We start from the raw sequence: 15,787 nt of genomic DNA on the forward strand, positions 1-15,787 counted from the left end.
ATTTTAAGTTGTTACTATTCCACAATAGCTATGTTACTTGGAATAGTTCACAAAGGTATGAGGTTACAAATGGAAGATTAAATCATGACATACATTGTTATGATATTTAAAAGTAAATGTTCATCTTGACTGGTGTTCATTCATTTTTCTTGGAAAACATGAAAAGAGTTACTTTAAAAAATAAATGCATACAAAAATTCATTATTTCATGTTTTACATGTATTTCCTATGTTCATAGATTAGAAAAGTAGGGAAGGTTTAGTTTATTCAAATGTTCAAATACAAATCTTTCCACAGATGACAAAATCATATAATCTTTGGCCATTGACATCCAACGTCCTGCCTCAGTGGTAGGATTTTCCAGCTCAGAACTGTGCACCCCACATGGGAAGTCCTCTCTGCTGCAGTTACTACAGGCTGGATTTGGCTCCCCAGGCATCTCTGCTGCATCTGTCTAACTGCCTCTGCAGAACCCATTTGGTATCCTTAAGTTTTCTTTTATTTTGCCACCTTGAAATAGATGTAATTATATGTGTTCTCGAGTGAATTGTTTTCATCCAATAAGTGAAGGGAAAAAGAATGAGTTCTTTAAGTTTTCCTGAGATTATCCAACACCCTAGCAGGACTGTTAACACTCTCAGTGATAAAAACTTACTGCATATAGATTCTTCAAGTTATGGCTGAGCTGACAGTAAATTAAGAAAATGTTGTTGAAATCAGAAGTCCATTCAGAGCACGCATTTCTAGAGAGAAGTTTGTGGTAAAGCCTTTGTTTGTCTTAGAGCTCTCTTCTGAGGCCAGAGTTGTAGGGTTTGGCATTTAACTAGTCTGGAGAGGGAGGGAAGACAGATTCTAAGTTCTGAGGAAGGAGAAAGTCTCATCAGAAATTCCCTCATAAAATCAGAAACTGTGAAAGACACCCAAGGTGATAGCCTCTGTAGCCCAAATCAACAAAAAGCCATAGCACATTACTGCCCTGCTCAAAAGCCCCCAGTGCCAGTGCCTTCTCCTTTCATTCAATGAATATGCAAATTACTCCAGAGGAAGCCCATCCATGTGATCCACCACATAGCCTGAGCCTCAACTCATCCCCCACATACTCCCCTCACCCACCGCACTCAACCACATGGACCATCTTGCTTCCACAGAAAATTTCAAGTTTATTTCCCCTTTAGAGCATACATACTTCTATCTTTTCTTCCTGGAATGCCCTTCCTTTGAATTATCTCATGAGTTTTCCATCCAGCTAATCCCAGTATCTATTCAAATGTCTTTCGCAGAGATAAGATTCCTAAACACCCTATTTAATAACAAATCCAAACCCTTTCGAGCACTTAAATCTGATTTATTTGTCTTCACAGTGTGTTAGCTTTTCATATCCCATCCATTATGTTACATTTATTGTGATGTAGTCCTGTATTTATTTCTCTTTCTAACTCTGTAGCATATCGTAGGAATTCTGTCTTGTCTCTCCAATTACAATGAAGTGTCTGGCATACAAGTGGTAGTCAATAAATGTTTACTGGATAACTAAGTGGATTTGACCCATCTGGGTTTTATTTTGCTATAAAGCATATGGGAAATGTCTAGTTTGTTTGTTTGTTTTCACAGAGCACCAAAATGTTGCCACAGACCATCATTAAATAATCATGTCTTAAAATTATTTCAAATTTTACTCATCAAGACAAAATTCCACACACACACACACACAACACTTTTGTTAAATCTAAAGATACGCACAGAACCTCTGATCTTTGTAAATAAGACAGCAAACACAACCTGATTTGTCCTTTCTCCAAACTCCCTTATTTTGATATTGAGTAAATTTTTGTAGTTGTTGGGTTTTGTTTTTTGTTTTGTTGAGACAGGGTCTTGCTTTGTCACCCAGGCTGAACTGCAGTGGCAAAATTATAGCTCACTGCAACATCGACTCCTGGGTGCAAGCAATCCTCCTGCCTCAGCCTCTCAAGTAGCTGGGACTAGAGGCATGTACCACCATACCCAGCTAATTTTTCTATTTTTGTAGAGATAAGGTCTTGCTATGTGGCCCAGGCTAGTCTTGAACTATTGGACTTTAGCTATCTCCCTGCCTTGGCCTCCCAAAGTACAAAGTTCTGGCATTACAGATGTGACCCAGTGCACCTGACCAATATAGAGTAAATTTTAATTAACAGTCATTTTAAATATTTTTTAAAAATTTTATTTTTTATACTTTAAGTTCTAGGATACATGTGCAGAACATGTGGGTTACATAGGTATACGTGTACCATGGTGGTTTGCTGCACCCATTAACCTGTCATCTAGGTTTTAAGCCCCACATGCATTAGGCATTTGTCCTAATGCTCTCCCTCCCCTTCCCCGACCTTCCGACAGGTCCCCACGTGTGACGTTTTCCTCCCTGTGTCCATGTGTTCTCATTGTTCAACTTCCACTTTTGAGTGAGAACATTTGATGTTTGGTTTTCTGTTCCTGTGTCAGTTTGCTGAGAATGATGGTTTGCACCTTCATCCATGTCACTGCAAAGGACATAAGCCCACTCTTTTTTTATGGCTGCATAGTATTCCACGGTATATATCTGCCATGTTTTCTTTATCCAGTCTATCATTGATGGGCATTTGGATTGGTTCCAAGTCTTTGCTATTGTGAATAGTGTTGCAATAAACATATGTGTGCATATGTCTTTATAGTAGAATAATTTATAATTCTTTGGGTATATACCCAGTAATGGGATTGCTGGGTCAAATGGTATTTCTAGTTCTAGATCCTTGAGGAATTGACACACTGTCTTCCACAATGGTTGAACTATTTACACTCCCAACAGTGTAAAAGTGTTCCTATTTCTCCACATCCTCTCCAGCATCTCTTGATTCCTGATTTTTTAATGATCACCTTTCTCACCGGTGTGAGATGGTATCTCATTGTCGATTTGATTTGCATTTCTCTAATGACCGGTGATGATGAGCTTTCCTTCACATGTTTGTTGGACATATAAATGTCTTCTTTTGAGAAGTGGCTGTTTATATCCTTTGCCCACTTGCCCAATTTTTGATGGGGTGGTTTGTTTCTTCTTGCAAAATATTTTAAGTTCCTTGTGAATTCTGGATAGTAGCTCTTTGTCAGATGCATAGATTGCAAAATTTTTCTCCCATTTTGTAGGTTGCTTGTTAACACTGATGATAAATCCTAGAAGGAAACCTAGGCAATACTATTCAGGACATAGGCATGGGCAAAGACTTCATGACTAAAACACCAAAAGCAATTGCAACAAAAGCCAAAATTGACAAATGAGATCTAATTACATGAAAGAGCTTCTGCATGCAATACTCTACATTAGAAAAACTCTCTGTTTTTCCATTATGAAAGGTAAAATAAGAACAGAGAATATATCCTTCATGCTCTGCAAACATATAAGGCAGGAAAATAGTAACACTGACTCTGATTATAAAGCACTAAGTTTCCAGGAATGAGTGTTCCTTTGCCTAAGCTAAGAGACCGTCATTCACAGGTATGAAATTTGTCACTAATTTGTATCATTGGTAGATTCATGTAATATCCAACCCTATAAATTATCTTTCCTGGATTAACATATTCTCAAGTGCAAGATAAGAGATTTCCTGTTGGGTAGTTCCAGATTAACATGACCTAGAAACTAAGATAGCAGAGTGCTCCTGTTGGCTCACAGGCGGATACTCCAGGCCCTATGTAGCACCATTTTATTAAGCCAATAAAATACTACTATTGTAAGATTTTTATAACCTTACAGGTCATAGCCTTTTCAGAGACACTGATAGTAAGTATAGTTGCTTTAATTAAATTGACCAAAAACACTTGACCCAGTGTTAGACGTGTTCATTATTTACCCACATCAGTCTTGTGAGCCTTTATGGCACTCGTTGTCTCTCAGAGCAAAGCCAGATAATTTTATAGGACCTGTAGTGTACAGGAATCTAAGGGTCTTGGGTTAAGCAGTGAAAACGAAACTTTTCTATCTCACTTACTGGCATGCAGGGAAACTTAATTACAGAGTCCAATTTAATGCATGGAAGCCTCAGCTCTGGACTTAGAGCACCTGGAATGATTGTCAGGACTGCTACTTCTCCATTGGTAATTTGGGGCAAGTTATCTAAGCCCTCTGTGACTCAGTTTCTGCAATTCTAAAGTGATAATAACAGAACATGCTTTACATTAATAATGCTATCAGGAGTTGTAAATCTGTTATACATTTAAAGCACTCAAAAACTATCTGCTATTAGGCATTCACTATATGTTATTTATAATTATCTCTTTAATATCATTTTTACAGATACATTTTAATGATGGGGAATAATAAAAGTGAACTATTCTATGGACTGTCTCCCTCTGAAGATTCCCCTGTCAAGGTAACTATTATTGATCTGGACAATTGAATAAAGCATTAGATGCTTGTTAAGTTGTGTTATTTTTCACCATAACTATGGATTCTAAATTTCAAGTCACACAAATTCACTGATTGAGCCATCAGGAAATATCAGATTTAAAGCTAACTGATATTATCTAAATATTTGTGTCTCTCCAAAATTCACATGCTGAAACCTTAATTCCCAAGGTGAAGGCAGTAGAAGGGAGGGCCTGCAGGAGGTGATTAGGACACCAGGGCTCAATCCTCATGAGCGGGATTAGCGCACTTATAGAGAGGCTTAAGGATGCTTGTTTGTCCCTCCCTCCGTGAGAGATGCTGCCTTCTAGGCAGAGAATGAGCCCTCACTGGCCACCAGGTGTGTTTTGAACTTCCTAGGCTCTGGAACACTGGGAGATAACGTCTGTTACTTATGAACCACTCAGTTTGTGGTATTTTATTAGTGCAGCCCTGAAGGGGATAACACAAGCATGGGTGGTCATCATCAGAATGAATAGGATTGAGGTCTATACTGGAAAAGTGTTAAGTAAAGCTTTCTTAATTCACATGTTAAATTGTCTTATTTCTGTCATGATTTGGTTCGCAGTAAGTGTTTCTCTGGGCGATCTGGCTTCTAAAGTATTAGGGTCCTTTATAAATTCTGATGAAGTTGAAACATCATATTCTGAAAAGGTTAGCATCCCTTTCATAAGTTTCCCAGGGTTGCCATAACAAAATGCCACAAACTGGGTGGCTTAAATGGTAGACATTAAATCTCCACAGTTCTAGAAACTAGAAAGAAAAAGTCAGGGTGTCAGCTACTTCACGCTGTCTCAGAGCCTGCAGGGGGAACCTCCATCCATGCCCCTTTCTTAGCTTCTGGTATCACCAGCACTGTCTCCTGGACTTACAGTAACCTGATGCCCATCTTTGCTTCCAACAGCACATGGCCCTCTCCCTGTGTCTCTGTGTTTGCACCTGGCTTTTGTATGACCTCATATATGCACATAAATTTTAGGATTTTTTTCTAGTTCCACAAAAAATGATGATAATATTTTGATGAGAATTGCATTGAATCTGAGGATTGCTTTTGGAAGTATATTCATTTTTACAATATCGATTCTTCTCATCTATGAGCATGGAATTTGTTTCCATTTGTTTGTGTCACTTATGAATTATTTCAGCAGTGCTTTGCAGTTTTCCTGTTAATATCTTTCACTTCTTTGGTTAAGTATATTTCTAGTTTATTTGTTTGTTTGCAGCTGTTGTAAAATGGATTGAGTTCTTGATTTGATTCTCACCTTGATCATTGTTGCCTTACAGCAGTTCTACTTATTTAAGTGCATTGATTTTTAACCTGGAACTTTGCTGAATTTGTTGATCAGATCTAGTAGACTTTTTGATGCTTCTTTGTGGTTTTCTAGGTATACAATCATATCATCAGCAAATAGCAACAGTTTAATTTCCCTTTTTCCAATTTGAATGCCTCTTATTTCTTTCTCTTGCCTGATTCCTCCAGCTAGGGCTTCTAGTGACATGTTGAATAGAAGAGGTGAAAGTGGACATCTTTGTCCTGTTCCATCTCTCAAGGGAAATATTTTCAATTTTTTTCTATTCAGTGTGATGTTGGCTGTATGTTTGTCATAGATGGCTTTTATTACTTTGAGAAAAGTCCCTTCTGTGTCTATTTTGTTGACGATTTATATCATAATGTGATGCTGGTTTTTATCAAATGCTTTTTTGTGTCTATTAAGATGATAATATGATTTTATTTTTAATTCAGTCAATGTATTACATTTGTTGGCCTGCATACGTTAAACCATCCCTGTATCCCTGGAATGATATCCACTTGATCATGATGTATTCTCTTTTTGATGTGCTATGGGATTCAGTTAGCTAGCATTTTGTTGAGGATTTTTGCATCTATGTTCATCAGAGATATTGGTCACCAGGATTTTTGTTTCTTTGTTTGTTTCTTGTGTATTTTCCTGGTTTGGGTATTAGGATGATACTGGCTTCATAGAATGATACAGGGAGAATTCCCACTTTCTCTATCATTCGGAATACTTTCAGTATAATTGGTACTAATTCTTATTTGAATGTCTGTTAGAATTCAGCTGTGAATCCATCTGGTCCTAGACTTTTTTGTTTGACATTTTTAAACTTACTAATTCAGTCGTGCTGCTTGTTATTAGTCTGTTCAGGGTTTCTTTTTATTTCCAATTTAATTTAGAAGTGTGTTTTTCTCCAGGAATTTATGAATTTCCTCTAGATTTTCTAGTCTGTGCATGTAAAGGTGTTCATAGTAGCCTATAAAGATCTTTTGTATTTCTGTGATATTTGTTGTAATATCTCTAGTTTCATTTCTGAGTTTGTTTGGATCTTCTCTCTTGTTATGATGTGATACTTAAAGAAAGAATAAATAAACTTGATCAAAGCCCTAGAAAGGAAACAAAGGCAAAGCCTAATCATGCTGTCTTAGCAGTTATAATTCTGGAGGCTGAAAGACCTCTAAATTGTTGTCTCAGTTTTCAAATATAACGTCCGATGTCAGCATGTACTCTTATGATAAAAGGTTATTCTATCTTTCCTAACCACCTACCAGTTAAACTGTATCTTACATACTCAACTCTCTTGTTAAATTTTAATATGACTGGTTCTTATTTTCATAGTTAGAACAGTGAAACATGTCTCCTCATCCTTTAATAAAGATAATAGAAGATATAACACAGGTAGTATTTGCCCAGTGCAGTGCAGAGTACATTCTCCAGTATGTTACACATTCATCTGTTCCACTTTCTAGGCATTATGTGAAGTGTCTTCAACTTGTTTGGAGGAACTCTCAGGGGAGATGCAGCAACTCAAATATCCGTGACTGAAGAACAATCTTCCCCTATCAGGGAAGATTGCCCTCTTCCACCAAGTGCTCGGCTTTGGGAAGAGTGAGAAAGGGGAAAGGGGAAAGGGGAAAGGGGACACCCACCTAGGCAGTCAGATCAGTCACATCAACCCTGGCAACCAATGGGGTGACAGCTGTTGTGGCCAGATTGCTCACACATCTTATACCAAGTATCTGTGAGAACTAGAACACCCAACTTCTTTCTGCCCATTCCCCTGTAAGCTTTGCCCAGTGGCCAAAGCCTTTGCCTCACATATAGCTTGACTAAGAATCCTCTGACTTATCAGTCTAATGAGTTTTTAAATTTATATGAAAACATTTTCAATTTCCTGTGTTTCTTATCTTTGGATGTTTACTTTTCTGCTACTCTTGACTCACATCCTCTTGTATCTGTTTTTTAAAATTCCATGTCATGGCTTTAGCTTTTCAAAGACTCTTTTCCCAGTCATCTCATGAAAACATTTCTGAGATTGCAGGGTCATTCCTAAGTCTGCTTCTTGGTATGCAAATGAATCAGGGTCCTTATTTATTTGCACAAATAAGGGCTTTCATTTCATGCTGGTAGGGCACATAATGTTAGTTTGACCACAAGTTCTTTTTGCAGCATCTGGGGAGGGTACCAGTGAAGGGATGTGTAACATTTGGTGCAGGCCATCCTACCACCAACATGTTTATAGGCAGGAAGGAGAGCTTCTGCACAAAGTCCCTGCGATGAACCCCAAATGCAGGGTGACCTCTTCCAGGAAGCTATGGATTGATAGAGTCTTGTCAACCTCCAACTGTTGGCCAGCAAAATATCAGATGCCCTGTTCAGCAGGAGAGCCTTCCCTACCTTGGATTAGTTATTTGACAATATGGACAGTGTCGTGTGGTTAGGTTGACTGCTGGGTCTTAACAAATATCTGCGTGGCTGACCCTGCAGCTCTGCCTGGCCATGGTATGGAGGAGAAAGGTGGTAAGTTAGAGCCACCTACTTGTTATTCTTTTTCAAGATTGTTTTGGCCATTCTGGGTTCCTGCCAAATTCACGTGAATGTTTGTATCCTATTTGTCAATTTCTATAAAACATAAGCTGGAATTCTAATATGAATTGAGTTGTAGCTGTAGATCAATTTGGAGAGTATTATCATATTAAAAATATAAAGCTTTCTGAAACATGGGCTATTTTTACATTTACTTAGATCCTCTTTAATTATGCTCAACAAGGCTTTTATCGTTTTAAAAGTACATTTTACACCCTTTGTTACATTTATTTCTAAGTGTTTTATTATCTTTTGAAGCTACTGTAAATGAGATTTGTTTCTTAATTTCATTTTCATGTTATTCATTGCTGGTGTATAGAAACATAACTGATTTTTAATATTGATCTTGTGTCTTGCAACCTTCATAATCATGTTTGTTAGTTCTAGTAGATTGCTTTAGTTTGCTCCTTAGGATATTTTACATGCAATATCATGTCATCTATGCATAGAAATAGTTGCACTTCTTCCTTTCCAATTGGAACATTTATTTTCTTTTACTTACTTAATGCCTTGACTAGAACACCTAGTGCAAGGCTGAGTGGAAGTAGCAAGAGCAGACATTCTTGTCTTGTTCCTCATTATAAGGAAAAAACACCCAGTCTTTCACCATTAACTATGATATTAACTGGGGTATTTCATGATACCCTATATAAAGTTGAAGAAATTTTCTTCTGTTCCTAGTGTGTTGCATATTTTATCATGAAATAATGTTGCAATATGTGAAATGCCCTTTCTGTGGCAATAGAGATAATAATAAGTTTGGTGTTTATTCTATTGATATGCCATAATATATTAATTAATTTTTGGCTGTTAAACAAAATTTGCCTCTTGGGATGAATCTCACTTGGCCAAGATATATAATTATTTCATCATGCTTATCAATTAGGTTTGCAAGTAATTTGTGGAGCATTTTTTGCATTCAAATTCATAAGTGGTATTGGTCAGTAGTATTATTTTTGTGAGAAATTTGTCTGGTTTAGTGTATGAGTCATCTTGGAATCATCTAATGAATTGGCAAGCTTTCTATTATCTCCATTTGTTGGTAATGTTTTGTGAAGCATCAGTATTAATCTTCTTTAAATGATTGGTAGAGTTTGTTAATCAATCTAAGTCTGGACTTTTTTTTTGTGGGTAATTTTTGGATCTCAAATTTAATCTGATTGCCTGTAATGAGTCTATTCACATTGTGCATTTCTTCTTCAGTTAGTAGTTTTTCTTTTCCGAAAATTTGTCCACTTCACCTAAATGACATATTTGTTGACATACAATTGTTCATAGTATTGCTATAAGCCTTTTTGGTTTTGTAAGGTCCAGAGCAATGTACTTCTTTCAGTTCCTTGTGTCCAGTAATTTGAATATTCTCTATGTTTGTTTTCCTGGTTGTCCTATGTAATGGTTTGCCAATTTTGTTAGTAACCTCAATAACTTCCTTTAACGTTTCATGTAAGGTGGGTCTGAAGGTCCCAGATTCTCTAGTTTCTGTTTATTTCAGAATCTCTATATTTTACCTTTATTTTAATTACAAATATCCTATTGATATACTAAAATATATTAACTGATAACTTTGCTGAGTATAGGATTCTTGGTTGACATTATTTTATTTGAGCACTTTGAATATATTATACTACTACATTCTAGTTCTACTATTTCTGATTACTAATTGGTTGTAAACTTGTTTTTCTGGAAATTTGTCTATTTCACCTAAATAATTTAATTTGTTGGCATGCAATGGGTCAGTACTGTTATGGGATTCATAATATTGTTAATTGGGTTTTTTTTAATGATAAACTATTTTTCTCTTCCTGATATCAATATTTTCTCCTTCTCTCTAACTTTCAGCATTTTTAAAACATGTCTGTTTGAAATTGATTTATATTTATTCTACTTGGAGTTTATTTGATTTCCTGGATGTGAGGTTAATAATTTTTAATAAACTTGGGACATTTTTAGCATTTATTTCTTTAAAAAACTTTCTCTCTCTCTTTCTTTTCTAATACTCCCATTATGTGTATATTGATATGCTTCATGGTGTCCTATATTTCTTTGAGGCTTTGTTTATTTCTCTTCAGTATTTTTCCTTCTGTGATCCAGACAGCATTCTCTATTACTCTTCAAGTTTCTGTGGCTCTCTGGCAGGACCATCCTTGTTTCTTTTATTGACTACATCTAAATTTTAAGCTCCACCAATTGTTGGTGGATTACTCTCTTGCTTTTAACGACGTCCAGTGGCATATATTGCTCTACAGGTTAATGTAATAAAAACTGATGTCCTTTAAATGAATAGTTCTGACGTATGTTTGACATTTGTTTTGACTTCAAGAGAACTTCTTTTAACTCTCCTTGGTTCACTTTAGAAAACTATATAGCATGCATTTTAACCTCTATCTTCATTGAATCTAACAGTTTCTTCTTTTGGGATTCCATCATAATCTTCACTAATTTTGAGAATGCTCTTAGACTTGGCTGGGCGCAGTGGCTCATGCTTGTAATTCCAGCACTTTGGGAGGCTGAGGGGAGTGGATCACCTGAGGTCAGGAGTTCAAGATCAGCCTGGCCAACATGGCAAAACTCCATCTCTACAAAAAATACAAAAGTTAGTCAGGCATGATGGCACACACCTGTAATCCCAGCTATTTGGGAGGCTGAGGCAGGAGAATCACTTGATCCTGGGAGATGGAGGTTTCAGTGAGCCAAGATCACACTACTGCACCTCAGCCTGGGCAACAGAGTAAGAATTTGTCTCAAAAAAAAAAAAAAAAAAAAAAAAAAAAGAAAGAAAAGAAAAAAAGAATCCTCTTAGACTTGAACTTCTCCATATTCAGTTGCAAATAAAGTTCCTTTCTTGGGAAAGCATTAAGAGCTATCTGTTTTACAGTTTACTTCTCTTCCCAGGCAAATTCTCTGAACCAGAGTCCTGGAAATGAGGGTGGGGACAGTGGCAAGCTTCTTTTAGTGTCATGCCCACATTAGGACCTGAGAGTTTGTGGTGGCATGGAGAGCAGTAGCCTGAAGTCTTCTCAGCTTACCTCTCCAAACATTAACACCTTTGCCTTACCAGTGACTGTTAGGACAAAAGGGGCCTAAGTATTCTCAGTGGTACTCACCTAAGATAGAACCTCCATCCCACAAGTATGGGCTTGTCAGAATAGTGCTCTCACTTCTTGGGTGTACTTGTTCAAACAGTCAGCTAGGGGAAGAATGAGAATGCCAATGCTCTGCTCCTCTGAACAAGTCAACTGAGGGAACTGAGTTTTGGCCATACAAGTCTGGAGTGACATTTTCATTTCACTAAGCTTGGAGGGCAGAGAGAGGGTACATACATTCATGCATCAAATATCACAGATCTTGCTCATATGAAACTTTAAAAGATTTTTGGAATAGAGGTTTCTTTATTTGCTGTATCACATGCAGACAATTTCCAGAGGCTTAATATTAAAAAAAAAATAATTTTCACAAGTTTCGTTGGGGATCAGGGAAACAAAGATCCTCAAGCCATCATTCTGAAAATCAAAATAATAATGAGTTTTGTTTTTCCCTATATACATGTCACATGGATAACATTTTCCTGTTTCTGTGCATGTATTATTTTTGGTTGAGAATTAATAATTGTACATATTATGAATAGATATTAGCAATTTGTTTTTTGTGATTATCAAGTAGATTTTTATTTTCCTTTTTTAATTTTCCTTTTTGTTATGTTCAATAGTTTTGGGCGAGTAGGTGTTTGGTTACATGAATAAGTTCCTTAGTGGTGATTTCGGAGAGTTTTGATGCACCCATCACTCGAGCAGTGTACACTGTACCCACTGTATTCTCTTTAGTCTTTCTCCTCCTCCCAGTCTTCCCCATGTCCCCAGGGTCCATTATGTCAGTCTTATGCCTTTGCGTCCTCATAACTTAGCTCCCACTTATCAGTGAGAACATATGATGTTGGTTTTCCATTCCTGAGTTAGCAATTTTATACTTTGTTCAGTAACATGTCTAGGCTCTGTCTGAAATTGGTCTGTCTTACACGTGCAGCTATCAACGTATCTCGTCAGTTACATGTATTTTTTCTTCTTCTTCTTTTTATTTTTAGCCTGACTTCCTAGAGGTGTCCATTTTCTCAGCCCAGCTTAGCGCTCAGCCAATGATTGGCAGAGTTTTCCTCAAACTCCTCAGGTCCAGCTTCCATCCTGACCTGTGATGCTTCTGCTGATCCTTGGTGCTGCTGGATTTGTGTTAGAGTGGGTGGGTCAGTGTGTGTGTGAGAAGTGCAGGCCTTTCAAGTGTGGCCTGGGTTTTCTTTTTGAGGGGCCTACGTCCTCTATGTTTGCAGCTTCAGTGTTGCCTGGGGTATGTGGATACTTTGACTCTAATCTCTGGGGCAACCTCAAATTAGTAAAATCACAGCTGTTTTAATTTGAAAGACATCCATATTGATTTCCAGGCTGCTAAGTGATTGCTTTTGTCAATATTTTCCAGCTTCATTGCTCTTATTTGGTACAAGATTTGCCAACTTTTTTCACTATAGGCAGAAATCCTGATCTTGGTTCCTTTTTGACTTCACTTTTGTATTTCTTTTAAAAATTCTATAAAAGACTATGCATTTCTTTTAAAGTTTTATTAATCTGTGCATATAAGTGTGCATACATTTCTAATATAAAGTCATTACTTTGAATGTTATTATATAAAATTTACATTTAATAGATTTTAAAATCTTTTTCTCACTATTGGTTATATTTTTCAGTCTTGAGACTTGTTATTAGTATTTAAAAATTATAATGATAATAACAAACATCATAACAATGGAAATAATCATGTGCGCCTAAGGTAAATTTAAAATATGTAATAAGAAGTGATATTACATATAGACACATTTGCATAAGAGATGATACGGTATCAATTTCACAAATAAACTTTATTTTTAAAAAGAGTAAAATTATTTTATGTTGCCTTAGTTTTCTGTTGTTGCAGCAATGAATTACACAAACTTAAGTGGTTTAAAACGATGCAAATTTATTTTCTTATATTTCTGTATGTCAGAAATCTGGATAGGTGCAGCTGGTTTCTCTTCTCATGATCTCCCAAGGCTGGAGTCTGGGTGCTAGCAGGGCTGCATTTCTTTTGAGACTGTGGATACAATCTGCTTCCCTGTGAAAGAGGCTATTGGCAGAACTTGGGTTCTTGACTTTGTAGGATGGGGGTTTTCAGCCCCCTGCATTCTCAGGCCAGCAGTGTGCTTCAAGTCATTGTGCTTCAAGTTTTTGACTTCTTGTTCTGCCATGTCTATTCCATCTCTAGCCAGAGATAGTTCTCTTCTTTTAAGGGTTGATGTAATTGGGTCCACGTGGCTACTTTTGGCTGCTCTGCCTTACTTAAAATAGCCTGAATCCTGCCTGCAAAGTTCTTTTTTCTGCGTAATGTAGCACATGCTCAGATTTCAGGAATTAGGGCATTAACTCCACTGAGGAGGGCTGAGATCATATGTGATCAAGGACACATAGCTGGTCACTTCCAGACCAAGAACTCAAGCCCAGGGCTTTCTGTTTCCAACCTGATTGTGGTGCATCGTTTTTGTCAGTATTAGTTGCATTTGTGTTGATATTTCATATATTTATCTTTAAATAACTGTTTTGCAAAACCTTAAATATTCCATTTGTATCATTTTTGTAACAAACATGAAGCCCTTACATTAGTGAAAATTTAAAAATTATAGAAATATTTTATTAAAGTGTGAAAATGATAGGTAATCCTACAATGAGGTTACACCTCCACTCTGGAGATTTGTGTGTGTGTGTGTGTGTGTGTGTGTGTGTGTGTGTGTGTGTTTCCATTGCTTCTATATGTGTAAGTACAAATATACTTGCATTGAATTTTAGGTTAATATAACCTTAGTTAATATTATTACATTAATTTTTTTTTTTTTGAGACAGTGTCTTGCTCTTTGCCCCAGGCAGGACTACAGTGGAGGATCTTGGCTCACTGCAACCTGCCTCTCCTGGGTTCAAGTGATTCTCATGCCTCAGGCTCCCGAGTAGATGAGATTACAGGTGTACACCAACATGCCTAGCTAATTTTTGTGTTTTTAGTAGAGACAGGGTTTCGCCATTTTGGCCAGGCTGGTCTCAAACTCCTGGCCTCCAGTGATCCTCCTGCCTCAGCCTCCCAAAGTGCTGGGATTACAGGCCTCAGCCGCTGAACCCAGCCAATATTATTACATTAATTTCTGTTATTCTTAAATGTACTTTAAAAATATCATTTGTTTTGTAAACTTCACCAGAAGCCCACATCATTTTTGTCAACCATTTTCTTAGTTTGACTATTTGTGTTATTTCAAAATTTTTTCTATTTTATAAAAATTACAATAAATACTCTTTTTCTCTTTTTTTACAATAAATACTCTTGTAAAGAAAAACACTTTCTTTTCCTATGAAGAACAATTGTCTGTATTTTTTAACAATGAAAACAAGGATGATTAACTTAAAATTCTGCCAAAGTTGGCTAAGTGTGGTAAACTGGATTGTTTCAGCATGTCAGGTTGTTTTTTTGGGTAGAGTAGGAGTTGTGAAAGCATTTAAACAGTGTTGAAGTGTTTCCCAGGTACTCCCAATTTACCACCCATACAAGTCATAACTAGGTTCATCCTTACCAGTGGAATATATGGTACTTATTTCTAGTTGTTTTGAAAAAGAATATTTTTAAGAAAATCTAGAAATTAAATCTATTACATTGTGAGGTTTTTTTTCCTTTTAAGCGTGAAATCCTTGTGCAAGTTTAACACCTGAACTCCATTCCTGAACTTCTTCATCTCTAAAACTCCTGTGCTTGGGCAGAGTTTAGCAAGGCAGAGATCCACATGGCAGGCCAGATGGTTGGAAGTCCTCATGTGAGTTTATGTTGCAGCCATGAGTTCAGATTCCACAGGGCAGGACAGACAGGCTGGCAACTCGAGCAGTGTTTCTATGTTACAGTCTTGAGGCCGAAACTCTTGTTCTTTGGGGAGCCTCTGGCTTTTCTTTTAAGGCCTTCCACTGACTAGATGAGGCCCACTCACATTATGGAGAGTAATTGGCTTTATGTAAGGTCCTCTGATTTAGGTGTTAATCATGTCTAAAAAATACCTCCACAGCAACAATTACGCTGGTATTGACCAAAAACTGAGCACCATAGTCTAGCCAAGGTGACATAAAATCAACCATCACAGTGATTTTTCTTTTTTTCTGGACATCTTTAGGACTCCGGATGTCTTCCATTCAATAATTGTCAATTTCATTGATACCTAGTTATGGGTCTCTTGTGTAATTAGACTATTTCAGGAATGGGCTCCGGCATGACAGCTAGATAAGCAAGCATGAGTCACGTGTGTCTGTGCTCCTGACGGTAAGGGTCAGTGACTACACACTTACCCAATGTATACCATGGCACTTAATCAAAAACCATCAGATAGTTCCTTTTGCTTAATAATTGTTGATGTTCTTCATTAGTTCTGTTTACCAAACTGTGGCCTACA

This window comes from Sapajus apella, unplaced genomic scaffold (assembly GCF_009761245.1).
Source record: "Sapajus apella isolate SASKATOON/1434 unplaced genomic scaffold, GSC_monkey_1.0 scaffold54, whole genome shotgun sequence".
NCBI classification, from domain to species: Eukaryota; Metazoa; Chordata; class Mammalia; order Primates; family Cebidae; genus Sapajus; species Sapajus apella.